The sequence below is a fragment of the Oryctolagus cuniculus genome, chromosome 18 (genome assembly GCF_051225735.1).
Source record: "Oryctolagus cuniculus isolate XC-2025 breed Fujian yellow rabbit chromosome 18, ASM5122573v1, whole genome shotgun sequence".
NCBI lineage: Eukaryota > Metazoa > Chordata > Mammalia > Lagomorpha > Leporidae > Oryctolagus > Oryctolagus cuniculus.
This window is the reverse complement of record NC_142884.1, coordinates 61,188,893-61,203,668: the sequence shown is the minus strand read 5'-3', so window position 1 is coordinate 61,203,668 and position 14,776 is coordinate 61,188,893. Positions and strand designations below refer to the sequence as shown.

Sequence of the window (14,776 nt, the reverse complement as noted above, 5' to 3'; positions counted from 1 at the left end):
TGAAAAGGAGGAGGATGACTTTGGCCCCTGAGCACTCAGAACACAGGTTCACTGGAGGGCCAAGTTCAAAGGTTAGATCTGTGCTCTATGGTCTTGACTCACATCTCCCTGGTCTCAGTCTTCACACTGTTTTTCAACTCTGAGAGGAGGGAACATGCACCGCCTCCCTCTCTACTCTGCCTGGGTCCTTCACCCTAGCTGAAGTCCCATGTTTTGTAAATGTCAAAATCATTTCCCTTATTACTCTGACTCATCGTTTCTGAAACGGGGGTGTGGAGTGTTGGAGGCCTGCTCTCCAATACCACTCCTCCCCAGGGCTTAGAAAGCAGCTTCCCTGAAGGCCTCCCTCACAGATGACTCTCCCAGGCTTCTAGCCTCCTTTGCAACAGTCACAAACCACCACTTGGGTCTCTGCCCTAACCTCATTCTCCCGGGTGGCTTCCACTACTTGGCTAAAGCACTATCTTCACCGTGGCAGTTTAACACCCTGTTTCAGGGTCTCTCACTTCCCCTGCTCACCACACTGCTGAACTCCCACAAGAAGCACAGAGCTGGCTGGAATCAGTGCCTCGGCACACTGCCTCCAGACAGCTGCAAAAGAAGCCAGGCCCTCATTCAAGAGGCAGAGGGGGTCGGGTCTTGAGCTGAGGGAAGACACTAGAAGTTCTATCCAGATGGGGTTCAGGATGAAGATCAGGGCACCCTGCTTCCTTGGGATCCTCATCCAAGAGCCCTTCCCACTTGCTTCTCAGATAGAGATGTCTGGACGATTAACACCTTAGAGAGCTGGAGCCTTAAGCAGCATGAAATGTGGAAGTTACTGCTTTCCAGAGGTCACTACTGCCTTTCTACCTAGACTACCCTTCACTAAGTCTGTCCAAGGACTCCATGGGTTGAAGAAGAGAACTGAGAAAACAGATCTTACTAATTGTGACACATAAAATTAGGAGTGAAATGATCAATTCAGGTCAAACATTTATTTGGACATCTATTAGGTGCTAGGGATACAGGAATAAGTAAGACACGGTCCAAAGTAGGTTATATTATAACACATCAAAAAAAAAAAAAAAAAAAAGGCTGGGGCTGGCACTATGGCGTACTGGGCTAACCCTCTGCCTAAGGTGCCAGTTCATGTCCTGGCTACTCTTCTTCTAATACAGCTCTCTGCTTATGGGAAAGCAGTAGAGGAGGCGCAAGTGATTGTGCCCACATGAGGGACCTGGAGGAGGCTCCTGGCTCCTGACTTCAGATCGACCCAGCTCAGGCCATTGTGGCCATTTGGGGAGTGAACCAGAAGATGGAAGACCTTTCTGTCTCTCCCTCTCTCTGTCTGTAACTGCCTCTCAAATAAATAAATAAAATCTTGAAGAAAAAAAAAAAAAGCAAAACATGGGTCAATAAACTCAGGCAAAATGAAAAGCATAAAAACAGGTCACTTCAAAAGAGCATGGTAGGGGCTGGCACTGTGGCGTAGTAGGTGAAGCCGCCGCATGCAGTGCCAGCATACCACGTAGGCGCCAGTTCGGGTCCCGGCTGTTCCACTTCTGATCCAGCTCTTTGCTGTGGCCTAGGAGGGCAGTGGAGGATGGCCCAAGTCCTTGGGCCCCTGCACCCATGTGGGAGGCCTGGAGGAGGCTCCTGGCTCCTGGTTCTGGATTGGCACAGCTCCAACCATTGCGACCATCTAGGGGAGTGAATTAGCGGATGGAGGACCTCTCTCTCTCACTCTCTCTCTGCCTCTCCTCTGTATAACTGTGACTTTCAAGTAAAAGAAAAAAGTCTTAGAGAGAGAGAGAGAGAGAGAGAGAGAGAGAGAATGGTAGAGGTCAGTGCTGTGGCATAGCATGTAAAGCTGCCATCAACAGTGCCAGCATCCCATATGGGCACCAGTTCAAGTCCTGGATGCTCCACTTCTGATCCAGCTCTCTGCTATGGCCTGGAAAGGCAGTAGAAGTATCCCCTATGCCCATGTGGGAGATCCAGAAAAAGCTTCTGACTCCTGGCTTTAAATGGGCCCAGCTCTAGCAATTGTGGCCATTTGGAGAGTGAACCAGTAAATGGAAGATCTCTCTCCCCTCCTTGCCTCGCTCTGCCTCTCTGTAACTCTGCCTTTCAAATAAATAAATAAATCTTTTAAAAAATTAAAAGTATAAAACAAACAAAAAAAATGGTGACCAGTATGACTAACTTTTTCAAGGAACCAGCTCCTCACTGAAATATATGCAAGACCTTGATTATAAACCTACCAGATAAAGAGGAATTTGGAGACCACAGATTAAAAGTTCAAGTTTTTGGTTTTTTTGTTTGTTTGTTTTGTTTTTGTTTTTTGACAGGCAGAGTTGGACAGTGAGAGGGAGAGAGACAGAGAGAAAGGTCTTCCTTCTGTTGGTTCACTCCCCAAATGGCCGCTGCAGCCGGCATGCTCGCCAATCCGAAGCCAGGAGCCAGGTGCTTCTCCTGGTCTCCCATGCGGGTGCAGGGCCCAAGCACTTGGGCCATCCTCCACTGCCTTCCCGGGCCACAGCAGAGAGCTGGACTGGAAGAGGAGCAACCGGGACAGAATCCGGCACCCCAACCGGGTCTAGAACCCGGGGTGCTGGCGCCACAGGCAGAGGATTAGCCAAGTGAGCCGCGGCGCCGGCCAAAGGTTCAAGATTTAATCTATATGTCAGTATGATTCTTAGCAGAATGACATTTCTCTTTCTTTACATGAGAGGCAAAGATTCCTCTACCAACAACAATACAAGGCTCTTCAGGATTTTTTTTTTTTTTTAAGATTTATTAATTTATTTGAAGGGCAGAGTTAGAGAGGCAGAGGCAGAGACAGAAAGAGAGGTCTTCCATCTGTTGGTTCACTACCCAAATGCTGCAACGGCTGGAGCTGGGCTGATCCAAAGCCAGGAGCCAGGAGCTTCTCCTAGGTCTCTCACATGGTTGCAGGGGCTCAAGGACTTAGACCATCTTCTACTACTTTTCCAGGTCATAACAGAGAGCTGGATCAGAACTTGAACAGCTGGGACTTGAACTGGTGCCCATATGGGATGCTGACACCGCAAGTGGCTACTTAACTCGCTGCAACACAGCGCCAGACCCAGCTCTTGAGAATTTGCTCCTGTTCTCACTCAAATGCCCAGGAGGTCCCACATATGGTTCCACATGGCAACTTAGAAAATGTTTAAACAAAATCATTTAAAATAAGGTTCCTTTTTTCAGAAACCCAAGATTAGAACTATGGACTTTGGAATTCTGCAAGCATTTCTTCCCTCAGAAAAAAATATAAATCCTCAACAGGAAAAAGCTAAAGCTCAGGAACAAGACAATTCTTGGGCCAGTATTCCTGAGGCAGAACCCTTGCGCTCCTGATTCCCAAACCCCAGGACCACTGGATAAGCAACACCAGCTCTCACTTAGCAGGAAAACAAACTACATGGATAACCAGGCATAGCCATGCGAAAGTGACTTCTGCTTAAGGAGACAGAATCCTAGATTCAGGGGCCAGCACTGTGGTGTAGTGGGTAAAACTGTCACCTGCAGTGCCTGCATCCCATATGGACACTGGTTCAAGTCCTGGCAGCTCCACTTCCAATCCAGCTCTTTGCTATGGTCTGGGAAAGCAGATGGCCCAATTCCTTGGGGCCCTGCACCTGTGTGGTAGATGCAGGAGAAGCTCCTGGCTCTTCACTTTGGATTGGTGCAGCTCTAACTATTGTGGCCATCTGGGAGAGAACCAGCAGACAGAAGACCTCTGTCTCTCTGTCTGTATCTCTCTCTGCTTCTGCCTCTCTGTAACTCTGCCTTTCAAATAAATAAATATATATATATATATAAAGAATCCTAGATCCACATAAAATAAACAGTTGTCTCCAAACATATGCACTGGCTCTTTTTGTTTAAATGTGCACACCTAGTCTGGTCCTGGTGAGCAAAACTAAGGTTTACAAAAGAAAAGCCCTGATTTTTCACTTTAAACAAATAAAGCCTGCACAGGGATTGAAAGTCAGCAGTAAGAAAGCCAAGGAATTTTCCCTCTCTGACCTTTCTTCCTTCTTTCTGTGAAATAGTTTCTCTCACATTCATTCCAATTAGAAACTTTCTGGAGAGATGCTAAGGCTGGTAGTCTATCTACAGATTGTAAGGGGAAGAGAAAGGGTGCTGTTAGCTCAGAGGACTAAGGGATACGGCACTAGCCCCCAGGTGATCATAGCTACTTCCTACTCCAATCACATCTGTTAAATTCTCCCCCACACTGGTTAGGGGAAAGTACAGATATAGGGAAAGGAAGAAGTTAATAAAAACTCCTAGGAAAGAAGGCAGAGCCTTCTCCTGTATCCAGCCTGGTGTCCAGGATGAGCCAGAAAGCCTCAGTACAAGACCTCCCAGGAGGGTCATCCTACACCAGTTTTAATAATCACCAACCCTAATACACCCTACAGAAAGTAGTCAGATAGGGAACTGGTTCATGTCCTGGCTGCCCCTCTTCTGAGACAGCTCTCTGCTAATGATGGCCCAAATGGTTGGGTCCCTGCACCTGCATGGGAGACCCAGAAGTTCCTGGCTCCTGGCTTTGGATTGGCTAGCTAGGGCAGTTGCGCCCATTTGGGGAGTGAAACAGCAGATGGAATACCTGCCTCTCTGTCTCTCCCTCTCTGTAATTCTGCCTCTCAGATAAATAATTTTTTAAATGAAATATTAAAAAAAAAAAAAGGAAGAAAGGAAAGTAAGCAAGCAAGCCTGATCCAAAAGCACTCCTCAAGGAACCCAAGCACTTCTGGCAGTTTGGCAGTGGGCATGAACACTTAGCAGGATGTCCTCACTGACACTCTACAGAAACAACGGGCCAAAAGAGGTAGAGAGACTTGTCTAAAGCCACTCAAGACAGTGGTGGTCATGGGCTGGCGCTGTGGCATGGCAGCTAAAGGCTACAATGCCAGCAACCCATTCTGTCGCCAGTTTGAGTCCTGGCTGCTCCACTTTCCATCCAGCTCCCTGCTAATGCACCTGGGAAAGCAAAAGATGGCCCCAAGTTCTTGGACCCCTGGCACCCACATGGGAGACCCAGAAGAGGCTCCTGATTTCAGATTGGCCCAGCTCCAGCCATTCCAGCCATTTGAGGAGTGAATCAGCACATGGAAGATATCTCTCTCACTCTCTGTAACTCTGCTTTTCAAATAAATACATAAATCTTAAAAAAAAAAAAAAAAAAAAGACAGTGGTGGTCAAGCATGGATCCAAACCTCCTGGTTCCTCATCCAAGACTCCCTCTGACACACAGAAAAGAGCTGTTTCCCCAGGTCAAGGGCTCAATCCTTCCTATCCCCTTGAGCTAAAGAACCAAGCAAACTTTGCTGAACATGTCTGAAGAACCCATCTTCAGAAAATTTCATTCCAATTACTAGGTCATGCTGCTCACTGCCCTACTCTAGATTGCCTTTGACCTCTACAGTGGTCAGCTCCTTGACAAAAAGGCTATTCCTCAGGTTTCCACAACCCCATTGCTATCTAGCAAAACACTGAGCTCACAGTAAGCATTCAACATTTTTTGACAATAAATTAATCACAATATGGCTCTTGGATTTCTATTTACTGCATGCCAACAATTTCAGAACCTGAGAAATTTTCAAGGAGTAGAAAGAAGCCAGATCAGTGATTATACTGGAGTTACAGTCTTTGGGCACCTGTACAAGTGTTGTGACAAGGAAGGAAGCCTGTTTGGGTTTTACCGAGTGCTATCTGAACTCCAAAGCAAGTCTGTCCACAAATTGCAAGACCTAAACCCATCTGTGGGGAAGGCTAGGGCCCCAGGAGGCAGGGTCCCTGGATCTGGACACAATTTCCAGAGCACAGAGCCAAGTCTGTGCACCTGACCCTCTCTAAAAGCAGCCCCCGAGATGTTTCTCCATAGCAAATTTCACAATCTTCAGCCTGCAAAGATCTCTGTACTCTGCCCCTGTGTTTTGAAAGACAGTTCACCGAAATGAAGTAGGCAAGAACTTCCCAGTAATCCTAGAAATAAGTAACTGTAAACCATCATGAGACAAGTAGAGATCCCAGGCAAAACAAACCTTGTCACTTTAGACAAAATCCCTGGGGCCAGCGCTGTGGCGCAGCAGGTTAATGCCCTGGCCTGAAGTGCCGGCATCCCATATGAGCACCGGTTCTAGTCTCAGCTGCTCCTCTTCTGATCCACCTTTCTGCTATGGCCTGGGAAAGCAGTAGAAGATGGCCCAAGTGCTTGGGCCCCTGCACCCGAGTGGGAGACCTGGAAGAAGCTCCTGGCTCCGGATTGGTGCAGCTCCAGTCATTGTGGCCAATTAGGGAGTGAACCAGTGGATGGATGGAAGACCTCTCTCTCTCTCTCTCTCTCTCTCTCTGCTTCTCCTCTCTCTGTATAACTCTTTCAAATAAATAAATAAATCTTAAAAAAAAAACAACAACAACAACAACCTGAACAAGGGTCTCTATAGCTACATAGGAACCATACTACTGTGCTTTCCTGTAACAGAGAAACTCACCCAGAAATTGTTTTCAGAAATAATACTACAAAACTACTTCTACAAGTATACAAAGATACATTCATAAAAAAACAAAGATATATTTGCACAAGAAAGTTTATAGCAGCAATCTTCATAATAATGAAAAACTGAACACCACTTTAGTAAGAGACTTGGCATGAATAAGACAGTAAGGATATATTCACACAATGGAATGCTCTGCAGCTGTTAAAAGACTGCAGTGATCCAAACATATTAACAAGGAAAGAAAAACACAAGTCAGTGAGCAATTCTACTGAGTGGATATGTACCAGGGCCCATGTTCATGATTTATCAGTTTAAGAAGAGTATGTAGAACATACCTCTAATTAGGGATTTAAGAACATTACAGACATGTATATAGAGAAAAATATCCTGGAAGGGCAAAAGAGCAACTGTTAATAGTGATTTTCTTTTTGAGTATGGGAACATGAAGGAGACAGACAGAAGGAAGGGGGAACTTTACTTCTCAGAAGTTCACATATTTCTGTACTATTGCTGTATTTTATTTATTTTTAAATATTTATTTATTTATTTACTTATGTATTTGAAAGGCAGAAGGACAGGGAGGGAGAGAAAGAGATTCCATCTGCTGATTCATTTCCTAAATGTCCACAATAGCTGAGGCTGAGTCAGGCCAAAGCCAGGAGTCAGAACTCCATCTAGGTCTCCCACATGGGTGGCAGGAAACCAAGTATTTTACTATCACCTGTTGCCTACCCAGGCACATTAGCAAGAAGCTGGATCAGAAGCAAGGGTAGCCAGGACTTGAGCCTGCACTCTGATATGGGATGTGTGCATTCCAAGCAGTGTCTTTACATAATGTACAATGCCTGCCCATACTGTATTTTAAAACCACCATCATATATTACATTTTAAGTTATTTTGACAAATTATGTATTGAAGAGATACATGCATAAGAAAAAAAGCTGGAGGATTATACACCAAAAATTGTTTTAAAGATCTATTTATTTATTTTAAAGTCAGAGTTACAGAAACAAAGGGGGGGGTCTTCACCATCTGTTGGTTCACTCCCAGATGGCTACAATGGCCAGGGCTGGGCCTAGCTGAAGCCAGGAGCCTCCTCTAGGTCTCCCATGAATTATCACAGTACTTGAGTCTGAAGACATTTGTGCATTATTCACTCTTTATTTCACATTACAGGGTAGTGGTTGGCTGAGACCTCTGTCTTAGGGCTGAGAGAAGAAGAAAAGTTCAAAGGTTTGCTGTGTCCTCCTCACTGTAACATAACCCCAACTCCATCTAAGACATCCCATCCTGCTGCCCTTAAACACCATCAGAAATACAGATCCTAAGGCCAGCATCTTCTATGGGGTTGTTAAGAGCCCTGGCTGGGGCCAGTACTGTAGTGTAGTGGGTAAAGCCGACACCTGCAGTGCCAGCATCCCATATGGGCGCCAGTTTGAGCCCCACTGCTCCACTTCCAATCCAGCTCTCTGCTATGGCTTGGGAAAGCAGTAGAAGATGGTTCAAGTCCTTGGGGCCCTGTACCCATGTGTGAGATTTGGAAGAAGCTCCTGGCTCCTGGTTTTTTTTTTTTTTTTTTTTTTTTTTTGACAGGCAGAGTGGACAGTGAGAGAGAGAGACACAGAGAGAAAGGTCTTCCTTTTGCCGTTGGTTCACCCTCCAATGGCCGCCGCTGCAGCCGGCGCACCGCGCTGATCCGATGGCAGGAGCCAGGATCCAGGTGCTTTTCCTGGTCTCCCATGGGGTGCAGGGCCCAAGCACCTGGGCCATCCTCCACTGCACTCCCTGGCCATAGCAGAGAGCTGGCCTGGAAGAGGGGCAACCGGGACAGAATCCGGCGCCCTGACCGGGACTAGAACCCGGTGTGCCGGCGCCGCAAGGTGGAGGATTAGCCTATTGAGCCACGGCGCCGGCCGTGGCTCCTGGTTTTGAATCAGCCCAGCTCCGGCTGTTGCAGCCAACTGGGGAGTGAACCAGAGGATGGAAGACCTCCCTCTCTCTCCCTCTCTCCCTTCCTCCCTCACCCCCACCCCTGCCCTGCTGCATAACTCTTTCAAATAAATAAATAAATCTAAAAAAAAAAATCCTGGCCAGCGCCGCGGCTCACTAGGCTAATCCTCCGCCTGCGGCGCTGGCACACCAGGTTCTAGTCCCAGTCGGGGTGCCGGATTCTGTCCTGGTTGCTCCTCTTCCAGTCCAGCTCTCTGCTGTGGCCCACGAGTGCAGTAGAGGATGGCCCAAGTGCTTGGGCCCTGCACCCCATAGGAGACCAGGAGAAGCACCTGGCTCCTGGCTTTGGCTCAGTGCAGTGTGTCGGCAGCGGTGCGCCGGCCGCAGCGTGCCAGCCACAGCGGCCATTGGGGGGTGAACCAACAGAAAAGGAAGACCTTTCTCTCTGTCTCTCTCTCTCACAGTCCACTCTGCCTGTAAAAAAAAAAAAAAAATCCTGGCTGTTCTCTTTCCAATACCGCTTCCTGCTAATGTGCCTGGGAAAGCAGCAGAGATGGTCCAAGTACTTGGGCCCCTGCCACCCAGGTAGGAGACTGGGATGAAGCTCCTGGCTGTGTCCTGGCCCAGCCCTGGCCATTGCAGCCATTTGAGGAGTTAACCAAGTGAAAGATCTCTTTCTTTGTCTATCCTTCTCTCTGTAACTTGTCTTTAAAGCAAATCTTTAAAAATAGATATATACATACATACATGAAGTACAGATCCTAGCAATATACCTGGAGCTCTCCTTACAAATTCCCAATGTTGGGGCTAGTGTTGTGGTACCGTTGGTTAAGCCACCACCTATGATGCTGGCATCTTATATGGGTGCTGGTTCGAGGCTCAGATGCTACACTTCCAATCCAGTCCCTGCTAGTGTGCCTGGGAAAGCAGTGGAAGATGGCTCAAGTCCTTGGGCCCATCTACCCATGTAGGAGACCTAGATGAAACTCTTGGCTCCTGGCTTCGGCCTGGACCAGGCCTGTCCATTGTGCCATTGCGGTCATTTGGGGGAGTGAACCAAAGGATGGAAGAACTCTTATTTCTCTCTTTTCTTCTCTGTAACTCTGTCTTTCAAATAAATAAGTAAATGAATAAATAATATTTTTAAAAACTAAAAGAAAGGCCAACGCCATGGCTCACTTGGCTAATCCTCCAGCTAATCCTCTGCCTGCAGTGCTGGCACCCCGGGTTCTAGTCCCGGTTGGGGCACCGGATTCTGTCCAGGCTGCTCCTCTTCCAGTCTAGCTCTCTGCTGTGGCCCGGGAAGGAAGTGGAGGATATCCCAAGTGCTTGGGCCCTGCACCCGCATGGGAGACCAGGAGGAAGTCCCTGGCTCCTGGCTTCGGATTGGCACAGCACACCAGCCATAGCAGCCATTTGGGGGGTGAACCAACGGAAGGAAGACCTTTCTCTCTCTCTCTCACTGTCTAACTCTGTCAAAAAAAAAAAAAAAAAAAAAAAGACAAAAACAACAAATTCCCAATGTTCAATTCACAAATATTTACTGAGCTCTTGCTGTGGGCCAGGAACTCTGCCAGGCACTGTAACAGACAAAATGAAGGCAGCCGGGGCCAACGCTGTAGTGCAGCAGGTTAAAGCCCCAGCCTGCAGTGCCAGCATCCCATATGGATGCTAGTTCTAGTCCTGGCTGCTCCTCTTCCGATCCACCTTTCTGCTATGGCCTGGGAAAGCAGCAGAAGATGGCCCAAGTCCTTGGGCCCCTGCACCCATATGGAAGACCTGGAAGAAGCTCCTGGATCCTGCATCAGCTCAGCTCTGGCCACTGAGGCCAACTGGGGAATGAACCAGCGGATGGAACTCATGGAACTCTCTCTCTTTCTCCACCCCCCTCCTCTTTCTCTGTAACTCTTTGAAATAAATAAATAAATAAATAAGTCTTAAAAAAAAAAAATGAAGGCAGCCATAGTCTCTGTTCCCAAGGAAATTATGGCCCAGATAGTTACATAGCAAGAGTCCTTTGATCCATTATTCCTTTTTAAAAAAGATTGATTGATTGATTGATTTTAAAGGCAGAGTAACAGAAAAAGAGAAGTTCCATCCACTGGTTCACTCCTCAAATGCCTGCATTTGGCCAGGCCAAAGCCAGGAGCCAAGAACTCCATCCAGGTCTCCCATATGAGTGGCAGGAACTCAAATACTTGCGCCATCCTTCTCTGCTTCCCTGGCACATTAACAGGAAACCAGATCTGAAGCAAAGTTGTACCGGTGCTCCCATATGGGATGTGGGTGGGACATCCTGAGTGGTGGCTTAACCTGCTCCCCCACCCCAATCCAGTATTCTTAAAATACCCTGAGAGGTCACTCCAATGCTAATAGTCTGGAAGGCATTCCTTTGAGGAAATTTTTGCCCAGCAAATGGAAACATCACATTTTTCTACCTTAGTATCATTTCAGACACTATGGTAACAAACAACTGTACCAAAAATTAGCTCAGTAATGACTTAGCCAACACAAACCAGTTTAATGCTCATTGAGTAATATTTCTGGGAGGAAAGGGAGTTCAAATAAATAAGACTTCCCCTACTCTCAACAAGAATTAATTACCTTTTGCCAGGGCTGTACTTCTCAAATTTTTCTCTATGTACCAAGATAAACAGAGAATGATATCATTGTATAACACTCTGGGGTCAATGGAGATAGCTGTTCTCAGCTATCCCGATACTCTGTTTCCATCACACAGCTGGGAAGCTCTGGAGAGCATCAACATGCTATATAACATGCTCACACTTAGAGAGTAAAACTGAAGGGCAAAGTCCCACTCATTTAACTATAAACCTGAGACTGACAGAAAACCACAGCATCCATCTGAGAGTCCACAAGCACTAGCATCTGCAGGGGCATTCCGTTCCAGGTGCCAAGCTAACATGAAGGAAGCAGCAACCGTACCTTGGAGTCAGAGGCAAACTGGTTTCCTCAAGGCTGCACTTTCTCTAGCTCATTTATACAACTTAACAGGCAGACAACTGCAATTAGACCTAGACAATGTGTTTATTCAGCAAACCCACCCTGTAGTGAGTCAGCATTCCAGGGGAATGGCCAATTGCATCTACCCTGATGAGAAGCAGTGTTGCCAGAGTTTTCTCTGATGACCAGAAATGACCTCAAGGAAATCACATAACACGAGGTGGCTTCCTATACACAGCACAGTCTGAAGGGCAAACAAGCTTATTGAGATCTTATGACAAGAGACCAGCCATTAGTTCCTACCAATTCCTACCACAAGTACCTGACCAACCACCTTCTGCCTCCCAAGGTGCACATTAGCAGGAAGCCAGATCAGAAACCGAATACTCTGGACTGGAACTAGGCACCTGGACATGGGATGTAGGATCCCAAGCAGTGACTTAACAGCTGTGTCAAACTCCCACTCCTTTGCTAAGAATCTTATTTAGGCAATCATGTAAAATGGGTATAACAGTTTCTACTTTGGAATTAGAAAACTAGGAATCAAAAAGATTTTTTTAGGTATTTATTTATTTAAAAGACAAAGTTACAGAGAGAGACAGACAGATCTTCCAGCTGCTGGCCCACTCTCTCTCTTTTATTTTAAGATTTTATTTATTTACTTGAGAGGCAGAGTTAAAGATAGTGAGAGGGAGACAGAGAGAAAGGTTTTCCTTTTGAAAGGCAGAGTTACAGAGAGAGGTAAGGCCAGAGAGAGGTTCACTCTGGTTCACTCCCCAACTGGCCGCAATGGCCATAGCTGCACCAATCTGAAGCCAGGAGCCAGGTGCTTCCTCCCAGTCTCCCACGCGGGTCCAGGGGCCCAAGGACTTGGGCCATCTTTCACTGCTTTCCCTGGCCACAGCAGAGAGTTGGATGGGAAGAAGAGCAGCCGGGACTAGAACCAGTGCCCATATGGGATGCCAGCGCCACAGGCAGAGTAACCTACTGCACCATGGCGCCGGCTCCAGGTCCACTCTCAAAATAGCCACAAAGGCAAGGGCTAGGCAAAGCCAAAGTCAGGAGCCTGGAATTCCATCCGGGTCTACCACATGGGTGGCAGAGGCCCAAGTACTTGGGCCATCTTCTGCTGCTTTCCAAGGTACAATAACAGGGAGCTGGATTGGAAGTGGAGCAGCAGGGCAGCAGCCTAAGCCACTATGCCACAAACAAGCCCCCAAAACCCATGTTTCTAGTCACCAAACTTGACTGCCTCTGCTAAGTAAGGACAAAGAAACTGCAACAGGAGTCCACCTGGCACAGTTAGTCCTTCCCATTGGGCAAAGGGGACAACAGTTTCCTGAGGCAATGACAAAGATCTTCAACCAGGAAGCACACAGTGAAGTCATTTGGGGTTTTTTTCCAAAATACAGATACCTACCAGGGATCGTTGGAGTAAGAATCTCATAGAGTGAGGCTTCTGAATGTGTATGTGGAACAAACTATTCCAGGAGACTTTATACTCTCAAGGTTGAGGAGGGCTTCCACACAGGTAGACGTTTGTTGTGCTCATCTCAGACCCTGGACCTCCTAGGCTCAACAACACAGCTGGATCTGTATGCATTCATAAATCTACTCAGCAAACATCACTGAAACCCAAACTTTACACCAGGCACAGAGCCAGACAGAAGCAGAAGGAAGTTAAGGCTAACACAGAACACATGATGTACTAAAAGGTAGCAGCATGGACAAAGAGGAGTCAAGGGTTACACATGAGGCAAGTAGTTTTTCCAAGGAATGACACCACAGGTAGAATTTAATGGACAGATGCAACTTTTCCATAATGGCGGGTGGATGAAAAGGGGTGGAGAGTCTACAAACTAAGCAAATTGCATATCTATATCTAAAGGGAGGGGGGGTGCTGTGGCACAGTGGGTTAAAAGCCCTGGCCTGCAGTGCCAGCATCCCATATGAGCGCCGGTTTGAGTCCCAGCTGCTCCTCTTCTGATCCAGCTCTCTGCTATGGCCTGGGAAAGCAGTAGAAGATGGCCTAAGTCCTTGGGCCCCTGCACCCATGTGGGAGACCAGCAAGAAGCTCCTGGCTCCTGGCTTCGGATCAGCTCAGCTCTGGCCCTTGCAGTCATTTTGGGAGTGAACCAGCAGAACAGAAGACCTCTCCCTCTCTCCCTCTCTCTCTCTGTAACTATCTTTCAAATAAATAAAATAAATCTTAAAAAAAAAAAAAAAAAGCAAAGCACAGGGGTCTGAAAGACAGGCCCAACAATAAACTACTACGTAAACTGAGCACAGTGTTAAGTCTTCTGTCAAATTATGAAGAGTCCTGAATGCTTTGTTAAGGAGCTTGGCCTTTATCCTAAACGGGCACTTTAACCTAAAGGCACCAAGGAGCCAGTTTTAGGCTGGAAAGGGCTTATTCAGATTTTTCACTTCAGCAATTTCACCGAGGGGGACTGGACACGGGGGCTAGGCTTGCCCTTGCAGGCTGAGGGATGACAGGTTTGCAGAGAAAGCGACCCGTCTGGCCTCAGGCCTGCCTTTTTAAAGAAAGTAATTAGTGCCCTGCCGGCCCCGGCGCTGTCACAAAGGTAGAGAGTGAAACGGCGGTCAGACGCGAGGAAGCAGTGAGGACAACGGGATTAGGTCAACCCGACCCGTGCTGGACGCGGGCCGGCTGAACAGCAGGGAGTGTTGATGACCACGTCCACCAGCCCGACGCGGCACCCAGGACTGCAGGACGATTCGCGGCCAGTCCAGTCTCGGACAACAGAGACTCCAAGAGACATCGCCTGGCCCTGCTCCCTGCCTGGCCCGGTAGGCCCCGACGCAAGGGGCACCGGACGAGCGCTCCGGACAGGGCAGGGGCAGGCCCCGCTGCGCCAGGAAGCGGCTGCAGCTCGTCAGCCCCTCCCGCCCGTCGGGCTGTCGCCCTGGGCCGAGCCGCCTCACCTCGCACAGGCGGCGGGCTCTTCGGCGTCTCGGCGGCTCTGCTGACCGTCCCTGGGCTGCGGCCACGGCCGCCGCCGTTGCCGCCATCCTCGGGCGTCAGCGTCGTGGCGTCATCACAACGCGCGCCTAATGCCAAAACAAACCCCGGCCTCCTGCTGGGCGGGAAGGGGGCGGGCTCTGCGGAGGCTAAGCTTCGTGGTTGGTGGCCCTCTTGAGCGCGCCTGCCAATCAATGCCTAGGGGGCGGGAACGAGCTTTCTACTACCTGGGGAGGGTCTGTTTGTCGCTCAAAGTACAGCGAATGGAGGCTGAGGGAGGGGCTTTGCAAGAAAAAGCAGAGACTGGGGGAAGAAGGAAGACTTTTTAGCAGAAAGAGGACTCTAGTGAGAAGCAGGGGTT

General features: G+C 48.1%; 1 protein-coding gene across 4 annotated transcripts in view; it reads right to left on the bottom strand.

Annotated features, from left to right (window-relative positions):
- Window positions 1–14,517, bottom strand: part of PSKH1 (protein serine kinase H1) — a 50,606-nt gene extending 36,089 nt beyond the window's left edge. For all 4 annotated transcript variants that reach the window (XM_089320310.1, XM_002711626.6, XM_089320309.1 and 1 more), the window contains exon 1: window positions 14,379–14,517. The gene's annotated coding sequence lies outside the window, so the exon portion shown is untranslated. The remainder of the gene's footprint in view (window positions 1–14,378) is intronic.
- Window positions 14,518–14,776: the final 259 nt, after the last annotated feature.